Source organism: Panthera leo, chromosome E3 (genome assembly GCF_018350215.1).
Source record: "Panthera leo isolate Ple1 chromosome E3, P.leo_Ple1_pat1.1, whole genome shotgun sequence".
Lineage (NCBI taxonomy): Eukaryota > Metazoa > Chordata > Mammalia > Carnivora > Felidae > Panthera > Panthera leo.
This window is the reverse complement of record NC_056694.1, coordinates 40,467,797-40,476,180: the sequence shown is the minus strand read 5'-3', so window position 1 is coordinate 40,476,180 and position 8,384 is coordinate 40,467,797. Positions and strand designations below refer to the sequence as shown.

General features: G+C 61.4%; 1 long non-coding RNA gene across 2 annotated transcripts; it reads right to left on the bottom strand.

Annotated features, from left to right (window-relative positions):
- Positions 1 to 823: 823 nt before the first annotated feature.
- Positions 824 to 7,856, bottom strand: LOC122210175. Of its 2 annotated transcripts, XR_006197953.1 has the most exons (7): positions 7,472 to 7,856; positions 7,008 to 7,065; positions 5,600 to 5,751; positions 5,047 to 5,188; positions 3,532 to 3,696; positions 2,128 to 2,372; positions 824 to 1,795 (listed from the first exon to the last, which is right to left on the bottom strand). It is a non-coding gene; the product is annotated as an uncharacterized LOC122210175 (long non-coding RNA). The 2 variants fall into 2 exon arrangements; XR_006197952.1 differs by having other exon boundaries at positions 5,047 to 5,714.
- Between the last annotated feature and the right edge of the window lie 528 nt (positions 7,857 to 8,384).

The following is an 8,384-nucleotide window of genomic DNA, read 5'->3' as shown; positions in this document are numbered from 1 at the left end:
CGTGACTAGTGCTCCCATAGGAAGATGGAGCCCTGGACACAGACACACGGAGAGGGGGTCCCTACAGGGAGAGCAAGCATGAGCCTAGTCCTACCGTGTCTCCTGGTGAAGCTCGGGGGGGCCACCCAGCCGATGCTCCCCAACCCCCACTCCAGCCACCAGGGGCATACCAGGCAGCTGGGGCCTCTGGTCACTGCTTGGGCTCCTGGTGAATCTGGCCAAACATTGGTCACCCCTGGAGAGGCTGCAGCCTCGGTGCGCGGCGCTGGTGGGTGACTCGGGCCTGGCGGGGCCCAGAGCCGGTTCCCGAGCCACCCCAAATCGCTGGCTGCAGGCGTCTGCTCCTGTCGGCCTGGTGTTCTCCCACCGCCAGTCCCTTCCGGGCTCTGGGCCTAGGTCACCCATCGCCGGGCCTGGAGATGGGGACTGAGGGAACGCGGTCATGTGCCCTGGGGGGGTCCCGGGTCTCTGCCACGTGAGCCTGAGTCTCGCGGTAGCATGCCCGTGGGACATAATCCGACGCAGTGCTTTCTTGAGGTGGAAATTCCTCCTTCGCCCGGAAACCTGAGGCTCTTAAAGCCCCCAACCACTTAGATGGGACCCACCCACAACACGAGGCTCATCTCCTTTACTTAAAACCACCTGATGCGCCCACAGCACGAGGCTCGTCTCCTGTACTTAAAGCCACCTGCCGGTAGACATTAGCCGCAATCACAAACACCTTCCCAGCGACGTCTGTGCCAGCGTGTGACTGAGTAACCAAGAAATGGAGCCTCGCCGAGTGGACCCAGAAAACTAACCACCACAGCTCGTATCGTTATTGTTAATTCTCATTATGTTTATTTTTTCCCCTTTACAGATGGAAGCTGGGGCTTGGAGGTGGCTGCTGTCCCGGTCAGGGCTAAGCCGGGGCCCCCCAGCTGCACCCATCCATGGGCCTTCCCGAGACCAGGTTGCTGGGCAGTGACGTGTTGCCCACAGAGATACACCCACTGGCCCAGACCATCAGACCAGCATGTCCAGAGGGACCAGCACGTCCGGAGTGGGGGTGGGGGGGCCAGCATGTCTGGCAGGGAACAGCATGTCCTGGAGGGACCAGCATGTCTGGAGGGTACAAGCACATCCTGGAGGGACCAGCACATCCGGGGAGGATAGCATGTCCGGCGGGGGCGGGCAGCACGTCCAGGGGGAACAGCATGTTTGGGGGGCCAGCTGGCCCGGAGGGGTGGCCGGCACCCTGGGGTCAGAGCAGCTTCCAGGGCAGTTCGAGGCCCCAGGGCACTGGGGGGCTCCCGGTGGCCGTACTTGGCCCATGCCCTGGATATCTGTCATTTCCTGCCGACGTGTGTGAGTCGGGCAACGCATGTAAAAAGCTTTTGTCTTGAGAAAAATCAGAAGTTTTTTGCTGGGCCTGTGTTCTCAAAGGGCAGCCATAGGCTGGAGCTCAGGGACCTCCACTTAGCGGGGTGCAGACGGCCCAGCCCCAGGCCTCTGCTGCCTGGACGTGGAGGAGAGCCAGGCCCCAAGCTTTGCCACCGAGGTGAGGCAGTGCTCGGGTCTGTGTTTCCATGCTGACTTCTTAATGACTTGTTCTCTAATGAGGAATTCTGTCTCCAGATGCCGTTTGACTCTCAGACGTAAATGGGATGAAATAAGTGAATGAGTCACTGAATTCTGACATCTTAGAAAAGATCGCATTCCGTTGGCATCGGATGAGCAAAATGGGCTTTTTTATTGATGGAAAAGTTGACTGGTGTGAACAAATCAGAGAAGATGTGTTCCTTTTGATTCGTCTCTGAGTGGGAAATCAAGTGACTTGAATGGGCCTCGAGTGTGTCAACATCAAAACCCAAGGATTGTGGAAACTGAAAATGTCCTGTGGCCACAGGGTGTGTGCCAGGGGCATGGGGACAGGATGAGGCAGTGCCCCTCAGCAGGCAACCCTTCCTTCTACCCGGGAGCTGGGGCCACGGGGCACAAGGCAGGCAGTCAGGACGGGAGACCAGAGCCCAGGGAAGGCACAGGGGATTAGCCCACATGAGGAGTGCCAGGCCAACGGGCAGAGAAGGAGGGAGGGAGGGAGGGAGGGAGGGTCAAGCCTGGTTTCCTGCCCTGGGGCCATCTTACCACCTTATCACAAACTGGTGGCTCAGGGAACAGAAGTCGAGCCGCTCACAGTCTGGAGACCCAAAGTCAGAGATCCAGGGGGGCAGGGCCAAGCCCCTCAGCCCGAAGGGCTCCAGGGGAGGCTCCCTCCTGCCTCTTCCAGCTTCTGGGGGCTCCAGTCTCCGCCTCCGTTTTCATGTGGCTTCTCCTCTGTGTCTGTGTCTCTCCTCTTCTTCTAAGGACACTTGTCATTGGATCCAGGGCACCTATAATAATGCAGGATGGCCTCGTCTCCAATCTGTCACTAATTATGTATACAGACACCCTATTTACAAATAAGGTCACATTGTGAGGTTCTGAGTGGACATGAATTTGGGGGGAAACTTTAACAACAGAACTCTGAGGAGCAGGGCTTCCTGGAGGAGGTGGCCGGGGTCTACCAGCCAGAGTGTTGACATATTTGCCCTCTGGGTGCCCGGCCTGCCATCTTTGGGCAAGACCCCTGTGGCCATTTGACACTAGCTGAGACCTTGGAGTAGACCTGCCCGGTGCCAGGCCGGGGTAAGGGTGACAGGGGCCCAGGAGAGCCTGGAGACGTCGTAGTTCCGAGGGGTGGCCCCCTGGCAGGCATGGGCCAAGGGGGCAGGGAGGGCACTGTTCGAGTACTGCCCGCCCGCAGAAAGGCAGGGGTCTGGGAGCAACCACGACGTCCTTCAGCAGGTGACGGGTAAATTAACTGTGGTCGATGCCCACAATGAAATAGTGTTCAGCTAAAAAGAAATGCTCCATGAAGCCACGGGAAGCCACGCCGGAAGCTCAAATGCGTATTACCAAGTGAAAGACGCCGGCGAGAAAAGCCTACACTGTAGGGGTCCAACTACAGGACATTCTGGAAAAGGCAGAACCGTGTTACAAAAAGACAAAACGCAGTCATCTGGGGCTGGGGGAGAGGAGAGGCTGAATAGGCAGGACAGTGACACTACTCTGTGTGATGCTGCGATGGTGGAAACCGGTCATCGTCCATTCATCCAAACCCACAGTGTCCAAAACGTAAAAAATAATGGGTCAATATTATCATTGTAACGTCGATCGTAACAAATGTATCACAACAATGCGAGACTTCATATAGAAGAAATTGTGTGTGTGGGGGGACAGAGGTATAGGGGAACAGTGCTCCATTTTCTGTAACCCTAAAACTGCCCTAAAACATAAAGTCCATATTAACATACACTATTTAAAAAAAAAAAAAAAAATGACAAGGGGCTGGTTCCCGGCTCGGGCTGGCCTGGGAGGTGTGGCTGTAGGGGTCCCGCCCGCAGGGTTCCATCCGGGCATCCGGTCCCCTCCAGGCCTTGCTCTCCCCGAGGCCCCTCCCAAGGGCCAAGGCCAGCTGATTGTCATCCCTGCCTGAGCTCCAGAACTTACAGCTCATCGCTGCCCCTCCAAGTGCCACCAGGTCACTCTGGCTGTCTCCCGGGCTGATTATGTCACCGCTGCCTCCGGGAGTCTCCACGGGTGTCCTCAAGGACAGGGTAGGGACCGAGGCCACTGCAGGGGGAGGCGCCGCTCCCACTTCTCCCCCAAGGGGCTCTGAGTGGGGACGGAGACCAACCGCAGCCCCTTGCAGAGAAGGGGCGGGTCGTCCCCGCTCCAGACGCCGGCCGGCCATCCTGCCTGTCCCAGACACGGGGCTGACGTCTCGCCGGGGTCCGGTCGAAGCCGCCGTCCGGTCGTGGGGTCTTTACTTGGTTACTTAATGTTGCTGAACAAGGAGGAGTTAACGACCCTAATTGCGAGCACTCACAGGTGAGTGGCATCACCTGGCCGGCCCCCGTGTCCTCCGTGGGCGGCACACACCCGTGGCTCTGTGGTTACCGCGTGGCTGGCCTGCACCTGTTCCCGTTGGCTGTCGGGGGGAGGAACGCGGCGTGCACGAGGCTGCGGTCTGGGCTGGTTGTTTCGTCAGAGCTCTCTTATCGTGTGTGGCTGAACGCAGTCCCCAGCCGGCCACCCCCCAGCCCGTACCCTGGTGACCGGCTGCTGACCTTGCCCTCCAGCCGTCTCCTCGGGGCATTTCCTGTTCCCGGAGCCTGGGGGCTCAGGGTGGTGGCGGGGGACACCAGCCCAAACCCACCAACTCACTCCGGGGGCCTTAAGACCCACCCTGACCCTAGGGCAGGCTGCCCTGTGTTGGGGGGAAGAGCCAACGCCCGCCCTGCCGCGGGCGATGTTCTGGAGCCGTGGCACCCCTTGGCCTCTTCCCCAGATGGGGTGTGCTGTCCGTCCCTCTCCTCGTTGCCTGGTCACCCGCGCTCCAGCTCCCTGCACCCCCTTGGCCCGTCTGCAGGGAAGGCTGTGGCGCTAGCTCTGCCCGGTCCCCAGGTGCCCTCAGGAAAAGGGGGAACATCTCTGTTCATTGTCTGTGCCCAGGACAGCCGTGTTTGGCCGCTTGTCCCCAAAGACCCGTCAGTGAGCGGGGTCATGATAATCCCCGCTTCGTGTCGTGGCTAATTTTGGAAGCTCACCGCCTTCCTCCTCCCTCTCGTGGCCGCCTTCCCTCCCCGCCGCCGAGTCAGCGCCCACGCCTGTACCTAATGCCACACAGCCCGGCGCCAGGCCTGGCCCTGCCCCAGGACCTTGTGTCATGCACACAGGTGGCCCCGGAACGGCCACATCATCCGCAAGATGGGCCTTAGCCGCCCGCCCCACCCTGTCCGGGCTGAGCCCACATCCCAGGGAAGCCTTGGCCCGGCCACCCTGCACAGCTTGGTGGGGGGAGGTGGGGCGGGGACCAGTCCGGCCTTCTGGGGAGTCTTTGGCAGGAGTGGGGCCGCTGGGTCACCCTGAGAGGCTCCTCCCTGGAGCTCATCATCTGGGGACCCATCATCTAAGGCAAGGAGGGTCCCAGCTGGGCCACGCCGGGTGCAGACAGATCCCCACCTGGTGTCTGGTCCCTCTCTCTTCATTCACAGGCCCTGGCATGTGCCCTGCGTCTGGGGAGTCTGGCCAAGGGGCTCCGACCATCTTGCCTCTGGGGTGCCTGGGGCGGGCCTGGGGCCTCACCCGTAAACGCAGCCGCCTCCTGAGGGAAGAGCTGTCTTGGTGGGGAGGGGGGGCCGGGGGGGTCCCGGAAATGCCCTGGGGGTGCAGGGGGCTTCTCTGCAGCGCAGGGTGCCAAGTCACCCAGTGCCTCATCTTTCTCTTCCCCTGCCCTGACCGGGCTGGTGGCCCTTCACCCGGGGCCGGGTCTCTGCTCCCCGCTCTACACCCACGACAGCGTCATGCCCAATTAGCGCCCACGGGGCGAAGCCTGCCATTCTGAGGGCTGGGGTGGCCCGGGAAGCTGCATTGAGGGTGCATCGCCACAGAGTGCCCACTGAAGCCCGAGGCCACGGCCAGGAAGGGCCCAACCTCAGGCCCCTGGAGAAAGCCCAGGGCCTCCCGTGAGCCCACAGCCACGTCCGCCGGGTGGGAGGCAGAGACAATCCCTCACCAACACTCACAACCTCTGTAACCAGGACAAACATCACCGAGGGGATGCGGTCTGGGACCACCAGGTGGCATGGCAGAGTGGCGAAGAACCAGTGTGCAGCAGCCAGGAGGGCTTCCTGGAGGAAGGGGCACTGGAACAGACAGGCTAATTACCTGGAGAAAAGGAGACGGGCTGTGCTGGGCAGGGATACAGCTAGGAAAAAGATTGGGGGGTGGACACAGCGTGGCCTCACCGAGTAGAGGGGGGCCAGCTTGGCCCGAGGACAGTGAATGCCTCACACCTACCTCCCCAGGGCCTGCCCCGGCTTGGGGACTTTCCTGGGGACACAGACGGGGGCCTCCGGGGTGTTTCCAGGTGAACCGGAGTCAGCCTCCGTGGCTTTTGAATAATCACTAGGAGCCTCAGCACGGGTGGGGGCCGGAGTGGCTGGGACGGTCAGGGAGGTGCGCTCGTGTCCCGGGGGGGGGGGGGGGCGGCAGGCCTCAGCCTCTGGAAAGGGGAGGGGCACAGGCCACGGCAGAGCTCGCCGCTAGGATGGGGGTCCCTACTCAAGGGGTCTGGGGGCCGTCCCTGGGGAGACCACTGGGCCGTTGTCCTGTTGCCATGGCTCCCAGCCGCCACTAATCCTCAGCCTTCTCTTTGGTGCTGGCCTGACCTCTGCAGAGTGTACCCAGATGTCCCCGCACTTGCTGCTCCTGGGGACTCATGCCAGGAGCATGGGGCAACGGGGAGGGGGAAGGCGGACAGGCCACCTCTCTGGACACCTCCTTTCCCATCGGAGCCCCCGGCAGCAGCCAGGTGAGGCCACCCAGGTGGGAGGGTGTCACAGGGGTCCCAGCCTGATGCTGGGCGTTAACCAAGCACCCACCCACCCACAAGGCTGTGTCCCCCTTGTGTGCCAGACGCTGACTCCCACACGGGACACTGAGCCCTCGGGACACTGAGATCGAGGAAGCTGCTTGGGGAACCCCAGAACTTTGGGGACCTCTGGCCAGCAGGAGCTGGATACAGCCCATGGCTGAGGTGTGAACCACAAGGGTGTCAAAACAGGCTGAAGGAAGGGGCGAGGCAGACGGGGGTGGTGGGGAAGGAGTCTGGGGGGCTTGGAGAGGTTCTCGGGGGATCCGCATAAAGAAGCCACAGCTGTGGACTGGGCAAGGCACGGCCAGGGATCTCCAGAGAGGGTGGAAAGGCCAGGGTTCACACGGGGCAGATTCGGGTCGGTGGGGGGGGGGGGGCCCGGGACCCGGCCTCCGATGCCACTGTCCACCCAGAGCCCGGCCCCGGCCTGAGGCATGGCAGGTCCCAGAACAAAGCCCAGGGATTGTGCAGACAATAGGCCCTGCGTGGGGCAAGAAGGCATGAGACCTAACAGCCAGAGCTCACAGGACGTGGGCCATAATCTTACCCCAGGGCACTGTCACCTCCTCCACGGGCTGTGACCCAGAGACACCCGAGCTCTGTGCCTGTGGAGGACAGAGCTGACCATTCAGGCTGTAGTGGCCCCTGACTATGTCCTCAAGACACAGACCCAGAGGTCCCCACCGTGCTCAGACCCCCAGCACCCCCCTTCTGGTCACTCTCACTGTCAGATCACGCCCCTTGCGGTGGCCCGGCCCTACTATTTTGGCCCCTTTCCCACCACTGGTCCCATTGTCACCCGTCCAGTCACAAGAACATGCCAAGTTCACTGCTGCCGCAGAGCCTTTGCATCTGCTGTTCCCTCTGTCTAGTCTGTTCCTGGCCTCACTGGAGTCAGCTGTCTCCTTATAGAGCCTGTCCCAGCCTTTCTGTCCCCACGACTGTCTCTTCCTCGGCACCTGCTTCTTTCCACACAGTACTTAATGATTTAAAAGCACGCCCGTTAAATACCTCTCCGTGCCACTCTGGAGCTCACGGAATAGGCCCCTCCTGTTTTGTCCAGAGCGAATCTGCATCGTCCAGCGCAGGCTGGGCCGGGGAGCGCCGAGAACTGTGTGTTTTCCACCCGATCGATTCCAGAGGGTTTGCGCGCCCCTGCTGAGCTCGCGACAGGCCACACACAGGTGCTCGTGTGTTCCGCCTTCCCGGCTGGCAAGCCAAGGAGGACACACAGCCTGGCCCTAGCTCAGCCCGCCCACGGTCCAGGGGGACATCCGAACCGCAGGCTCGGTGCAGCCATCGGGCCCTCCCGAGGGGCCAGGACCCCTTGACCTCCTGCGGCTACGGCTCCCTGCGGGACGTCAGAAAGACGCAGCCTCGGGGCGCCTGGGTGGCTCAGTCGGTTGAGCGTCCGACTTCACCTCAGGTCACGATCTTGCGGTCTGTGAGTTCGAGCCCCGCGTCGGGCTCTGGGCTGACGGCTCAGAGCCTGGAGCCTGCTTCAGATTCTGTGTCTCCCTCTCTCTGACCCTCCCCCGTTCATGCTCTGTCTCTCTCTGTCTGAAAAATAAATAAGCGTTAAAAACATTTTTGAAAAAAAAAAAAAAAAAAAAAAAAAAAAAAAAAAAAAAGAAAGACGCAGCCTCCTTGGGGGCCGGTGGGGACTGTGGGGGAGGGAACAGTTTCCTCTCTGGGGCTCCGTGTTTCCTTGGCAGGGGGTGTCCAGCTTTACCACCACAGGGGTGAGGTCTATGCGGCCCCCTTGTGGAGCTGAAGGACTCCAAGGACCCGGCCTGGGGTGGGGGACGGGGGCTGGGCCACCTCTTGAACAAGGGATCTGGGTCTGGCTGGGGAGGGGCTGCTATGTGCCCCAGGGAGCAGCCCAGCGCCCCCCCACATGGAGCCTGCATGGAGACAGGCACGT